General features: G+C 61.1%; 1 protein-coding gene across 1 annotated transcript in view; it reads left to right on the top strand.

The window, feature by feature from the left end:
- Window positions 1-15,008, top strand: part of PARVB (parvin beta) — a 303,345-nt gene that overhangs the window by 118,649 nt on the left and 169,688 nt on the right.

Raw genomic sequence — 15,008 nt, 5'->3', positions numbered from 1 at the left:
CTGTCCCTTACAGACTCGCGTTCCCTGCGCAGCGTTTCAGATTTTTCTTTAGTTTATTTAAGAACGCACGCCCCCAGAGACTGCTTTTAGGTTTGCCTGTAGTCTGCATGCGATCATCTCCAACCTAAAGGTGCTCCAGCTCTATTCCTCCTGCTGGTTTCGCTGGTTCTCCCCTCCTGGGGGCGTTGACTCTTTTCCCGGGAGGGGATTGTCCTTGGAGCTTCGCTGGGACCCCGTGGGGTTCTGTCCCTGGATTCCCTGGGGGAGGGTCAGGCTCCCTCCTGCCCATCCCTGGGGGCTCTGCCGGGCTCAGGCCCTTACATGGAACCCTTACATGGAACTCCCCACAGCGTTCCTTGGCGCCGCACATCAGCGGGAATTCAGACTGAAAATCCCATGGGGATCAGCTTGTGGGTCCAGGTTCTCCAGGGAGATATCTCTCTCTCTCTCTCTCTCTCTCTCTCTCTCTCTCTCTCTCTCTCTCTCTCTCTCTCCTTCCTTCTCCCTCTCAGCTCGACCCAATGTCAAGGTCAGAACCAGCAGGTTTGCTTTCTGTCCTCTTCTGACGTGATTTCCGTTCCATTCCTCCCACCCTGGGCACGGCCCTCGGACTGCAGCTTCGGGGGCTCCGGCCCCAGGTCACAGTGAGCAATGTCAGCAGCCACGGGAGCAAAGGAGGGCCCCGCCTCCCCTTCCTGTCGGGGACCCTTCACTTCCTGCTTCCATGCCCAGGCAGCAGCATGCAAATTCAAGGCTATTTTTCCTGTTTTTTTTTTTTTGTTTTTTTTAAATATATTTTTACTGATTTCAGAGAGGGAGGGAGAGGGAGAGAAAGATGGAAACATCAAGGATGAGAAAGAATCATCCATCGGCTGCCTGCTGCACGCCCCCTCCTGGCGATCGAGCCCACAACCCTGGCGTGTGCTCGCCTGGGGATCGAACCATGACCTCCTGGTTCATAGGCCGATGCTCAACCACCGAGCCACTCCCGCTGAGCCAGAAATCAAGTTGTTTTTTTTTTAAATATCGTCTCGAGCAAGTTCATTATAACCAGGGGCGTTCGTCAAGGTATCCACACGGGCAGTGTGCTGGGAACAGAAGCTCTCTCTGAGAACTTTCCAGAACTCGCTTTGGCCGTCAGCCTGTGCTGTCTGGCATGCCCTGCAGCACACCACGCTCCCCTGTGGGTTTGCCGTTGTGTTCCTCAAGGCCAAGGGCAGCTCGAGGGCAGAAAGAGGAGCAGTCAGTGTGCTCAGTCCTGACATGGACATGGGACAGCGTCCATCAGGGGAACATGAGCAGAAGCCAAATGAATGAATGAATGAATGAATGAACAAACGAATGAGCAGGTGGACCCTCGCTGTTCCTCACGGCATCACCGAGGCCCGAGGACCACGCCCCCCCAGGATGTGGTCGCAGAGGCTCGAACCCGCCCGGTGCAGGCCAGGCGCCGCTGCCACAAGAGGAACTGCCTCTCCAGCTGGAGCCGCCCAGCGGGTGTGGGGCCGTGGACGGCGGCCACGCCGACCAGAGGCCGCCCGGCGGGCATCGAGTGCCTGGCAGCTGGGCCGGCCCGTCTGACCGAGTGGGGGCGGCTCCCTCCTCCAGATGGAGCCGATCCCGGAACCGAAGGACTCCCGGCCCTCAGACCGGCTTCTCCCCGCTTCTCCCCGCTTCTCCCCGCTTCTCCCTCCTCCTTCCCCCTGCTGCCGGGGACCCGGGGCCTCCGTCTCCGCCAAGGGCCGCTGGCCAGCGCCGGGGCCCTGTGACAGCTGGTTGTTTGTGATCCGTCCCGCAGAGGGACACCGCGATGGCGGAGGCCTGGGCGCCGGCCAAGCCAAACGGTCTGGGCGCGGCCCGGAGCGGGCACAGCAGCTCCCGCCGACAGAGCTGGTCTGAGGCCTCCCCCCCGCCCCCAGCCGTGCGGTCCGGACCCCAGTCCCCCGTGTCCTGGCCACAAAACAGAGAGGATGCTGCGACCCTCGTCAAGGTCGTCCTCACAACCCTACTCTTCCATGGTTTGGTTTGTTTGTTTGTTTTTTGTTTTGTTTTGTTTTTTTAATATATTTTATTGATTTTGTACAGAGAGGAAGGGAGAGAGAGGGTTAGAAACATCGATGAGAGAGAGTCATCGATCAGCTGCCTCTTGCACACCCCCCACTGGGGATGTGCCCGCTACCAAGGTACATGCCCTTGACCAGAATCGAACCCGGGACCTTTTAGTCCCCAAGCCAACGCTCTATCCATTGAGCCAAACCGGTTTCGGCCCCTTCCATGTTTTGGTAAGAGTTTTTAAAAATTACAGATGTCATTCTGCACAGTCAGTGTGATTGGGGTGTTCCTAGCACACGGGGGGCCTCGGGGAGGGCGCCGTGTTCGTTGTGGGAACACTGGGCGATGGTGTGATGACGAGGAGGGGGATGGACCTCAGAGGGGCGGGCGAAGGTCGTTTGAAAGGCAGAGGCGGAAGCAGGGTGCAGCCCACTCACACCCGGGCTCCTCCTGTCATCGCCGGCTTCTCACCCTCAGCCGTTCTGTGCTCTGGCCGGAGCGAACGAAACCTCTGGCCAGCTCTGAAGCTCACTCGGCGCTCCCACCTCTAGACGGACAAGATTTTCTTCTCTTCCATTTCTTGGGAACTTGACAAAATGATACCCAGTTCCATCTGGAAACATGAGCACACGATGCTGGCCAGGGAAGCCCTACGGAGAAGCCAGTCAGAGCGGAGGCCTCGCTCTCCGAGGGGGACGTGTGTCCACCGGCGGCACCGGGAGCCGCAGTGTCCGTCCGTGTGTCCACCGGCCGGGCACCAGGAGCCGCAGTGTCCGTCCGTGTGTCCACCGGCCGGACACCAGGAGCCGCAGTGTCCGTCCGTGTGTCCACGGGCCTGGGACCGGGAGCCGCAGTGTCCGTCCGTGTGTCCACCGGCCTGGGACCGGGAGCCGCAGTGTCCGTCCGTGTGTCCACGGGCCTGGGACCGGGAGCCGCAGTGTCCGTCCGTGTGTCCACCGGCCTGGGACCGGGAGCCGCAGTGTCCGTCCGTGTGTCCACCGACCGGGCACCAGGAGCCGCAGTGTCCGTCCGTGTGTCCACGGGCCTGGGACCGGGAGCCGCAGTGTCCATCCGTGTGTCCACCGGCGGCACCGGGAGCCGCAGTGTCCGTCCGTGTGTCCACCGGCCTGGGACCGGGAGCCGCAGTGTCCATCCGTGTGTCCATGGGCCTGGGACTGGGAGCCGCAGTGTCCGTCCGTGTGTCCACCGGCGGCACCGGGAGCCGCAGTGTCCATCCGTGTGTCCACGGGCCTGGGACCGGGAGCCGCAGTGTCCGTCCGTGTGTCCACGGGCCTGGGACCGGGAGCCGCAGTGTCCGTCCGTGTGTCCACGGGCCTGGGACCGGGAGCCGCAGTGTCCGTCCGTGTGTCCACCGGCCTGGGACCGGGAGCCGCAGTGTCCGTCCGTGTGTCCACGGGCCTGGGACCGGGAGCCGCAGTGTCCGTCCGTGTGTCCACGGGCCTGGGACCGGGAGCCGCAGTGTCCGTCCGTGTGTCCACCGGCCTGGGACCGGGAGCCGCAGTGTCCATCTGTGTTTCCATGGGCCTGGGACTGGGAGCCGCAGTGTCCGTCCATGTGTCCACCGGCCGGGCACCGGGAGCCGCAGTGTCCGTCCGTGTGTCCACCGGCGGCACCGGGAGCCGCAGTGTCCATCCGTGTGTCCACGGGCCTGGGACCGGGAGCCGCAGTGTCCGTCCGTGTGTCCACGGGCCTGGGACCGGGAGCCGCAGTGTCCATCTGTGTTTCCATGGGCCTGGGACTGGGAGCCGCAGTGTCCGTCCATGTGTCCACCGGCCGGGCACCGGGAGCCGCAGTGTCCGTCCGTGTGTCCACCGGCGGCACCGGGAGCCGCAGTGTCCATCCGTGTGTCCACGGGCCTGGGACCGGGAGCCGCAGTGTCCGTCCGTGTGTCCACGGGCCTGGGACCGGGAGCCGCAGTGTCCGTCCGTGTGTCCACCGCATCCCCCCGGCACCCCTCCCCCCAAACACGTTCCAGAGGGACCAGATCCAAACCAAAACAGAGCCGTGAACGCCGGCGAAAGAAAACACAGGTGAAGCTATTTATAACCTGGGACAGGAGAGCTGGTTCTGAGCAGGAGACCCAGAAGCCATAATAAAAGGCACGTGAGGAAGTGAAAGAGTGTAAAACCCAGAGATTATTTTTCTAAATGAGAAGTGAGCCCGCTCCGGTATTAAAACGCGTGATGAATGGGCAGCTGAGAAGCAGCCCCCCTCCCCCCCCCCCCCACACACACACAGCAATAACTCACAGCGCGGAGCCGGCTCGGGCACGGCGGAGGGGACGGTGCATGGATGGAGCCGGGAGGTCGTGTTTGTGAAAATGCAAGTTCAAATCCACTGCCACAGGTTCTGGAGATAAATGATAACGCACATCAAATCCTGGAAAAACTGGCCCAAAATATCAGCGACTATTGGCCGGTTCTCCGGAGGGAGGGGGACCTTCCAGCTTTCCAGTGGTTTAGGAAATCAAAAAGGAGAAAGAACTGATCCAACTATTTTTTAAAATATCTTCTGCACCAAAATATCAAAGTCAAAAAATATAACTACATACCAATTTTTAAATTTCTAATGGAAAATAGCATAAAGAAAGTCCGGATAAAAGCTAACGAGGGACTGGGATTTCATAGGATCGAGTGCTTGGATTTAGAAAATGTCCATGTACGTGGGGAAGACTTAAACCCAACAAAACAAAACAAATGAGGAAAGCTGGATATGAGAAGGAAATTCCCAGAAAAAGAATTGAAAATGAACAACAGCTGTAGGAAACAGTTCAACCTTCCTCATGAAGAAACGCAAGTACAAACAGTAAGAGGCTCTTTTGTTACCTGTCCAGTTGGCCAAGATTTTAAACATCTGAAAATCCCCACGTTTACAGAGAAATCGTGTTCTTAACCACTGTCGGTGGGAATGTAAATCCGTCTACCCCATTCCTCTTAGAGGATGCAGAACAGTCCGTGAGTAGGGAGAGCAAACTATGCCTACCCAGTCCCCAGTTAAGGCGTCTAGAGTCTCTGGCTGTTTTTATTTTTACTTTCAGTTTTAGGCCTAAGCAGCAGTACGGTGATGAACATCCTTGCACATACATCTTTGCATACGTGTTTGACTATATTTGCAGGAACAATTGTTGGCAATGGAATCGGTTGGTGAACAGATCTTTGTATTAAAAGTTTTGAGCAAGCCCTGACCGGTGTGGCTCAGTGGATAGAGCGTCGACCTGTGGACTGAGGGGTCCCAGGTTTGATTCCGGTCAAGGGCATGTACCTTGATTGTGGGCACATCCCCAGTTGGGGGGGGGGGGTGCAGGAGGCAGCTGATAGATCTTTCTCTCTCATCGATGTTTCTCTCTCCCTTCCTCTCTGTAAAAAAAAAAAAAAAAAAATCAATTTTTATATATATATATATATATATATATATATATATATATATATATATAAATTTTTTTTTAAAGTTTTGAGCAATGTTGCCAAACTGCCTTCCACAGGTTATACCAATTTATCCGCTGACTGACTGTGTGAGAACTGGTGTCCCAGTGCCAAGAATGATGGTTGTTTTGTTCCGTGTGTTTTAAAAAATACAAGGAACAGGACAGGATGGGCGGGGCTTACAGAACGCAGTACAAAGGTAAGCATCTGTCTTGGTTCTGCCTTTGCCAATTTGCCGCCAAGAGATCCTCGGCACACCCGCTCCCCGCGCGGGCCCGGCTTGCCCGCGGGGAAAGTGAGGGAGGAAGCAGACGGGCCTTTCTCACACCGACTCACCAACGACAAAGAGCGAACCGGTCTTACCTGTGGGTGTCTGGGGGGCGGGGGCACCCAGAGACACAGCGCCAGGGGCTGCCCTCGCCCAGCTGGGCACAGGGGGCTCCCTCCCCAGTGGGAGAGGGCTCTGGAGCCGCTGTCCGCTCTCCAGGAGGCAGGCGGCCCCCGGGGTCTTGGGTGCGGCTGTCCAGCATGGATGTGGTCACAGTCCTTCCCCCGGGCCTCCGTGTCCCCACCTGTAAAGCGGTCCTCAGAGTGGGATCCACGTGTCCGTGGGCACGTGAGGAATGGAATGAGATGAGTGGAGGAAAGGGCTGAACCCGAGGTCTGGCACACAGTAGGCGCTCAGCAGACAGAGGCGATGGTCCTAACAATGGCTGTTACTAAAATAAAAATAATGAATAATAAAATAAAATAGATAATGGCTATCACTGTTGGGTGGGGGCTGTTCAAAGGGGGCAGACAGCAGCCCCTCCTGTAAATATCGTTTAGGAGAAGTCCTCTGGACGGAGGCCCAGAACACCGGAATGTCAGAGGACAAATGCAGCCTGAGAGCGGCCGGAGCCTGCGCCTGGGGAGCGGGGGAGGGGGGGGCCTGGGGAGGGGGGGAAGTGGGGGGCCTGGGGAGGGGGGAAGTGGGGGGGCCTGGGGAGGGGGGAAGAGGGGGGGCCTGGGGAGGGGGGGAAGTTGGGGGGCCTGGGGAGGGGAGGGAAGTGGGGGGGCCTTGAGAGGGGAGGGGAAGAGGGGGGCCTGGGGAGGGGGGGAAGTGGGGGGGCCTGGGGAGGGGAGGGGAAGGGGGGGCCTGGGGAGGAGGGGAAGGGGGGCGCCTGGGGAGGGGGGAAGTGGGGGGGCCTGGGGAGGGGAAGTGGGGGCCTCGCTCTGGGAAGGGTGTAAGCCCGGACAATGGGCGCCGTCTGAACCCGCCGAGGCCGCCGTCTGAGTCGGAGAAGCGCTGTTTTCTTGTTTGCAGCCTAAAGAGCCATTGCGTTGGGCAAATCGCCGGCAGAGCAGCTGGAAAGCTCAGCAGCAGTTTGGACAGCCATGGCCATGGCCTGGCCGCGGGAGGAAAGGCCTCCAGCCCCGCGGACTCAGCGGACAGCGCCCCCTCCCCACGGCTCTGAGCGAGCCAGCCTCCCTGCTCCCTCCTCTTTCTTTCTTTTTTTTAAGGAGCCCTGGGAACCCTGATGCTCCCCCTTCCCTCCGAGCCGGGACCTGCCCCTTCTGTCACTCCAGGGGCGCGAAGCCTTTGCCGCAGACAGAGCGCATTTCACTGATCACCGTCCAGCCGCAGGGCGGCGATGGGGGGTCCCCCAGGCCGCGGGGAGCCACGCGGAGGAGGCGGCCGCGCACAAAGTCCGCGTCTGTCCCACCGTCTGTCCGTCTGTCCTGTGTTTGCTTTGCGGCCGGCGCCGGGCCGCCCGCCTGAAGCCCCACTGCTCCCCTGCAGGGGACTGGGAGGAGCGCTGGGTTGTGTTCAATGTTTTATTTTTATTTTATTTTTTCTTAATCTCCCCACAAACAAAGATGTGAGCCAACCAAACAGAGCTCTGGCGCTAGAGCAGTGCCTCCGAGGAAATGAGGCTGCCGGTCCCCGGCCTCCTGGAGCATCCGTGCCAGCAGCACCCAGGCCATGGGGGCGGGCACACAGGGTCACGTGGCCGTTCCCCTGGGTGGGAGCGCCCAGCCTGAGGCAGGGGCACAGCAGCCACGGACACCCCCTATGGTCGAACCCTGCCTCCACACATATTAGTGACCACCTACTGTGCGCCAGGAGCCTCTACAGATTCACTTTATTTTCACGGATTTATTTTATTTTATTGCAAAAGCAGTGAATGTCCATTGCAAGGACAGTTCCATGGCTAGGGGTCCACAGAAAAAAACCCTCAGAATTCTGGCTGGGAACCTCCAGATCCCACCCCGGAGGAAGCCCGCGGACAGTGGGCGTGCCCCCTCGGAGACGTTGTAGGAACGCACACAGCACAGGCCGGGTCCTCGCTGAGGACACTGCTCCAGAAGACTGACCCCTCCTCTCTGGCACCAGCACACCCCACCGGCTCTTTCTCTCTCTGAGTTCCCGTGGGGCCAGCACGGCCCAGGCCGGGGGTTGGCACTGAACCTTTCGTGGGCTCAGTTTCCCCATCTGCGGAATGGAGCACATGAGACACCGATCTCTGCCGTGGACGCTGAGGGTCCGAGCAGACGGCGGGTGAGTGGGTCTGTAAAGGGTGCGGCTCTGCCACGGTGCCCTGGCCGGTGGGTCGGGCTGTCACAGAGCGTGGCTGACCGGGGGGGCCGGGCCCGGGAGCCAAGCCCCGGGTCAGGCTCGTGCGGGCCGGCTCCTCTCTCCCCCAGCATTCCCAGGAGGTGAGGGTGGCGCCGGGAGGGCCACAATGGCTCACTGTGCTTGAGGAGCCGCGTCTGTGTGCAGCTCAGCGTGGGCCGTGGGACCTTTATCATCCACACGGCTCCTCCTCCTCCTCTGTCTTGGGGACATTCTTGAAGTGGAGCTACACGAGGGTTGGGACCGGAGAAGGGCTGGCATATATATATCAATACATACATACATATATATTATACACACATACATATACATACACACACACACACACACACACACACACACACACACACTGAGTGGCTCAATGATGGTGATCTCTGAACACATAATAATCTGGCCACTGAGTGTATATCCTATATCATAAAAGGCTAATATGCAAATTGTCCCCTCGACCAGGAGGTCGACCAGCAGGCAGGGCAGCCACCCACCCATGTCCCCTCCCCCTGGCCAGTCTGGCCGGACCCCACCCATGCACGAATTCATGCACCGGGCCTGAATTTTATATATTTATATATATAAAAGCACCATGTCAGTGTGAACTGATGAGGTCTCACGCCCACCCTGGGGGGTCGGCACTCCCAGCTCCCTGTACCAGTGACACTCAGTCACAGAGACGTGCAGCAGTTTGCCCAAAGCTACACAGCAAGCACAGAGCAGGGATTCCAGTCCTGACCCGCCGAGCCCTCACTCCTCCCCCACCCCCGCGCGCCCTCCCCCCCACCAAGCACCTAAGGCCGCCGGACAGAGGAAGAGCACAGAAAACCCTGGACAGGGAATCAGGAGCCCACGGCGCCTTCTCATCCTGCCTCTCGTTGGCTGGGTGACCAGGGGCAACATCCCTCATTCACTCACTCACTCATCCACTTCTGGTGCTGCTGTGTGACCTTGTGCAAGCCACTTGACCTCTCTGTGCCACAGGCTAGGTGGCCAGGCAGTTTGATCTGTGCCGCCCGGCATCTTAGCCTAAAGGAAGGCACGTGTCCTCACCAGTACGCTCCAGGTTTCAGAGCAGAAGCGGTGCCCACGGTGGGGGCTGAGCAGACGCCGGCCTGGGGGGCCCGGGTCGCCGAGGGGGGTGAGATTCCCCTCCAGTCTGAAGAGGTGCCACACAGAGGCCTCGTGGGGGGCGTTTGTGTTTAATGAGGAAGGCTGACGGGTCTGGGAGCATGTCCTCAGAGAACTCCCCCCGCGGCCGTCAGCCACAAGGAGTGCCCTGGGGGCGGTATGTACGTCAGATGCTTCTGCACGGAGGTCGGGGAGCCGGTGCCAAGGCTGTGTGCTTGACTAGGAGCTCACCTCTCCTCCTCTCCCCTCCCCTCCCCTCCCCTCCCTTCTCCTCACCTCCCCTCCCTTCTCCTCACCTCTCCTCCCCTCCCCTCCCCTCCCCTCCCTTCTCCTCACCTCTCTTCCCCTCCCTTCTCCTCACCTCTCTTCCCCTCCCCTCCCCTCCCCTCCCCTCTCCTCTCCTATCCTCCTCTCCCTTCCCCTCCCTTCTCCTCTGTGCTCCTCTCCTCCGCAGGGCAGTGCAGTGCCAGCAGGGGGAGCCAGAGGGACCAGAGGACTGCGGTCCTGCCTCAGCCAGCCGCCCAGCTTCCGCAGCGGTGCCTCGGTGATGGCCAAGGGTGGGCAGCTGGCTTCTCCCCCCCCCCCCCCAGGCCCTGTCAAATGGCCAAAGAATGCCATCCCTCCCTGATTCCCAGTGAAGTGAAACCTGTCCTGTTCATTCCTTCCTTCCTCATTCATTCCTTCGCCATCACTTCCGGGGCCTCCTGGGGAGCTGGGGCCCCGTGGGCCCTGGCTGTGAGGGGCCTCCAGCACCCCAGTCTGAGGAGACGGTGTGAACGGGTGAGCTGGGCCCTGGTGGGGACACCTGGGATCGGTGCGTGCCCCAGGGAGGCCCTGCACCGCTCACTGAAGGGGCGAGGCTGTGGGCAGAGAGGGGCCTGGGGAAGAGGGCGTGTCCCTGGCAGAGGAGGGTCTGGGCAGGGCCCGCCAGGGTGCCTGCCCGCGGTGTGGTGAGGATGGGCCGACAGGGGGGGACACGGAGAGCCCTGTGAGGGGGTGGGAAGGCGGCCGGCCAGGGAGGGGTCCCTCCCAAACCGGCCCCATTCCCCCTGGGCTCGCTCGGCTCGGCCCCAAAGCTGCCGCCCCTCCGGCTGGAGTCCAGGCGTGGTGCCCGCCGGCCGGCCCGCCAGCGCCGCCCCCGCCTCTGTGACAGCCCCCGTCCGGCCACCTCACAGTGCAGTGCCTTCCTGCTCCTCCGTCTCCACCTCTCTCGGGGACTTTGGCACATTCTTCCCATCCGGGAAATCACCTCCTCATATTTCCTGCCAAACTCTAGGTCATGTCTCCCTGACCGCCCCCAGAGCAGGCGTGACCATCTCTTTTATAGACAGATAGACAATAGATAGGTAGATAGATAGATGATAGATGATTGATAGATAGATAGATAGATAGATGATAGAGATAGGGATAGAGATAGAGATAGAGATAGAGATAGAGATAGAGATAGATAGAGATAGAGATAGAGATAGAGATAGAGATAGAGATAGATTTTTTTTTTATTGATTTTGATGCTTAACCACTGAGACACACTAGGCGGGCGCCATCTCTTTCTCTGCCTTTCAGTGCATTTGTGGGGGGCTTACAAGTCCGTTCCCCCTCCCCCTCCTCCTCCCCTGCTCCCCAGCTTATCTGTGCTCCTTAGAGGGAGGCTGGGGACTGGGATTTGGTGTGAGAGCTGCCCCTGGGCTTTGGGGTCCACATTCTAACAGGCCGCCCTGCCTCAGCCCTCCATTTCCCTGCTACCATCAAGTTTGGGGGTACTGGGCTCTGGTGGGGGTCCCTGATGGACAGGCACATTAGAGGGCATTACCCCCAAAGGGACCCCGCAAACTCTTGCCCTGTTACCTAATGCACAGACAGCATGGTTCCAGGGGAGCTTCACACCCAGAAACCAGCGCCACACCAGGAAGAGGACACACAAAGCTGAGAGCGGGGCCGCTGCCGAGGGAAATGAACGGAGCAGCGGGCCCAGCCCCGTCCTGCTGAGCCCCGAGCACCTCTGAGTCCCGATCCCCCCCCCCCCCCCCCCCCCCCCGTGACATGGAGTCCCGTCATTCAGAGTGACGCCTCCGCCCGGGGAGCCTGAGGCACCGCCCGGTCCGAACAGGCTTCCGGAGAGCAGGCTCCAGGGAAGAGAGAAAGAACGAAAGGACATGACGTCCTGAGCGAGAATCACTAAGAAATTGTTAAAGTAATAATAATGTGAAGATGTGAAAAATCAGCAAATAACGTTTGAACATAGCCGAGGACTGAAATGCATAAATGTCACGATATATTTACACGCTGTACGTGAGGCCCAGGACCATAGAGACGCACAGAAATCACTGCCGATAACTCATTCTCACACGGCCCCGCACGTCACATCGCCTCCGGGGCCTGTGCCCCTGGCTGGGAGCCTCTGGCCTGGAGGGGGTGGGAGGGCTTCCGGAGCAGAAAGCAGGCTCAGTCCCGGACCCCCCGCCCCAGCACCCCTGGTCCCAGCACGCGGCCGAGGGTGCTGTCCGGGCGGAAAGCGGTGGCCTTCCTGGCCTCCGGGGGCCTCCGCTCAGCCGCCGGGCCCGGCCGGGGCCACAGCGCTGAGCCTGAGTCAGACGGGAGCGGGGCTGGGCACGGACTCCACTCCGGCGGTGGGCACCGCCCGTGGGCGCTGTGGAGGGGCGTGCACAGCGGTGTGTGTGTGTGTGTGTGTGTGTGTGTGTGTGTGTGAGGGTGGGGGCTGTGAGCTCTAATGCGTGTGAGAGCTTGTCTGTCTGAGGCTGTAAAAAGTGTGTGAATGTGTGTGCGAGAGCATGTGCCTGCATATCTGTTTTGTGTGTGTGTGTGTGTGTGTGTGTGTGGTGTGGTGTGTGTGTGGTGTGTGTGGTTTTTGTATGTGTGCTGTGTGTGTGGTGTGTGATGTGTGTGATGTGTGTGATGTGTGTGCTGTGTGTAGTGTGTGTGGTGTGTGTGCTATGTGTGTGCTGTGTGTAGTGTGTGTGGTGTGTGTGGTATGGTGTGTGCTATGTGTGTGGTGTGTGTAGTGTGTGGTGTGTGTGTGATGTGTGTGGTGTGATGTGTATAGTGTGTGTGCTGTGTGTAGTGTGTGTGGGGTGTGGTGTGTATGGTGTGTGTGCTGTGTGTAGTGTGTGGTGTGTGTGTGTGGTGTGTATGGTGTGTGTGCTGTGTGTGTGGTGTGTGTGCTATGTGTGCTGTGTGTAGTGTGTGTGCTGTGTGTGGTGTGGTGTGTATGGTGTGTGTGCTGTGTGTAGTGGGTGTGGTGTGTGTGCTGTGTGTAGTGTGTGTGGTGTGTGTGGTGTGGTGTGTATGGTGTGTGTGCTGTGTGTAGTGTATGGTGTGTGTGGTGTGGTGTGTATGGTGTGTGTGCTGTGTGTGCTGTGTGTGGTGTGGTGTGTGTGCTGTGTGTGCTATGTGTAGTGTGTGTGGTGTGTGTGGTGTGTGTGGTGTGGTGTGTATGGTGTGTGTGCTGTGTGTAGTGGGTGTGGTGTGTGGTGTGTGTGCTGTGTGTAGTGTGTGTGTGTGTGTGGTGTGTACGGTGTGTGTGCTGTGTGTAGTGGGTGTGGTGTGTGTGGTGTGGTGTGTGTGCTGTGTGTGCTGTGTGTAGTGGGTGTGGTGTGTGTGGTGTGTGTGCTATGTGTGTGCTGTGTGCTGTGTGTGCTGTGTGTAGTGTGTGTGGTGGGGTGGGGGGGTGCTGGGGGCAGGGAGGAAGCTGGGGGAATTCGGGAGCGGGGCGGAGCAGGCCGGCGGGTGGACAGAAAGAGGAGGTCCTGTCTTTGAGCTGTGAGTGCGGAGGAGGAGAAAGGGGGCTCTCATGGTGGTTGCCACGGAGATGGGCCGGTTTGCTGAACTTTCTCCTGAGTCCTGTGCTGAGGCCATTGATTCCCGCCGCCGGGCGGGGGCTTAGGTTCGGGCACGGAGGTCAGGTGCGGCCGGCAGACCCAGGGCTCCCGGGGTCCCGCTGCCCGGAGCCTCCGCCCCGCCCCGCCCGTCTGTGCCGCGCGGCCTCCCTCCGGTCTCCGGGCATCAAACACGGGCAGCCCGATGGGCGGCCAGGACCCCCAGGGAGGGTGCCCCCCGCAGTGAGGGTGCCCCCCAGGGAGGGTGCCCCCCAGTGAAGGTTCCTCCCAGGGAAGGTTCCCCCCAGGGAGGGTGCCCCCCAGGGAAGGTTCCTCCCAGGGAAGGTTCCCCCCAGGGAGGGTGTCCCCCAGGGAGGGTGTCCCCCAGGGAAGGTTCCTCCCAGGGAAGGTTCCCCCCAGGGAGGGTGTCCCCCAGGGAAGGTTCCCCCCAGGGAGGGTGCCCCCCAGGGAAGGTTCCCCCCAGGGAAGGTTCCCCCCAGGGAGGGTGTCCCCCAGGGAGGGTGTCCCCCCAGGGAGGGTGCCCCCCAGGGAGAGTGCCCCCCAGGGAGAGTGCCCCCCGCAGTGAGGGTGCCCCCCCAGGGAGGGTGCCCCCCAGGGAGGGTGCCCCCCAGGGAGGGTGTCCCCCAGGGAAGGTTCCCCCCAGGGAGGGTGTCCCCCAGGGAGGGTGTCCCCCCAGGGAGGGTGTCCCCCAGGGAGGGTGCCCCCCAGGGAGGGTGTCCCCCAGGGAGGGTGCCCCCCAGGGAGGGTTCCCCCCAGGGAGGGTGTCCCCCAGGGAGGGTGTCCCCCCAGGGAGGGTGCCCCCCAGGGAGGGTGTCCCCCAGGGAGGGTGCCCCCCAGGGAAGGTTCCCCCCAGGGAGGGTGTCCCCCAGGGAGGGTGTCCCCCCAGGGAGGGTGCCCCCCAGGGAGGGTGTCCCCCAGGGAGGGTGTCCCCCAGGGAGGGTGCCCCCCAGGGAGGGTGTCCCCCAGGGAAGGTTCCCCCCAGGGAGGGTGTCCCCCAGGGAGGGTGCCCCCCAGGGAAGGTTCCCCCCAGGGAGGGTGTCCCCCAGGGAAGGTTCCCCCCAGGGAGGGTGTCCCCCAGGGAGGGTGTCCCCCAGGGAGGGTGCCCCCCAGGGAAGGTTCCCCCCAGGGAGGGTGTCCCCCAGGGAAGGTTCCCCCCAGGGAGGGTGTCCCCCAGGGAAGGTTCCCCCCACGGAGGGTGTCCCCCAGGGAGGGTGCCCCCCAGGGAGGGTGTCCCCCAGGGAGGGTGTCCCCCAGGGAAGGTTCCCCCCACGGAGGGTGTCCCCCAGGGAGGGTGTCCCCCAGGGAGGGTGTCCCCCAGGGAAGGTTCCCCCCAGGGAGGGTGTCCCCCAGGGAGGGTGTCCCCCAGGGAGGGTGCCCCCCAGGGAAGGTTCCCCCCAGGGAGGGTGTCCCCCAGGGAAGGTTCCCCCCAGGGAGGGTGTCCCCCAGGGAAGGTTCCCCCCAGGGAGGGTGTCCCCCAGGGAGGGTGTCCCCCAGGGAGGGTGCCCCCCAGGGAAGGTTCCCCCCAGGGAGGGTGTCCCCCAGGGAAGGTTCCCCCCACGGAGGGTGTCCCCCAGGGAGGGTGCCCCCCAGGGAGGGTGCCCCCCACGCCTGGCTCCGGTGATGGTCCTGGGACAGCGCTCAGGACACTGCCCTCGGGAGCAGGAAAAGGTTCATTTGTCTGGAACGTACATTTCCAGCCCATCGTCACCGCTCTCTCCTGCGCGGCCAGCTCGGCGCCTGCCGGCGCTCAGCACCCAGTAGGTGTCAGTTAGCGTTCAGGGTGCGCTTCTGCTCTGAGCACGGGTTTCTTCTCCTGGGAACGGCCGTCCTAGCCCTCCGGGACCGTGTGTGTGTGTGTGTGTGTGTGTGTGTGTGTGTGTGTGAGTGTGTGTGTGTGTGTGAGTGTGTGTGTGAGTGTGT

Source organism: Pipistrellus hanaki, assembly GCF_964339955.1.
Source record: "Pipistrellus hanaki genome assembly, chromosome: 3".
Taxonomy (NCBI): Eukaryota; Metazoa; Chordata; class Mammalia; order Chiroptera; family Vespertilionidae; genus Pipistrellus; species Pipistrellus hanaki.
Note: the sequence above shows the minus strand (reverse complement) of the source record. Positions and strands in the feature narration are given on the sequence as shown.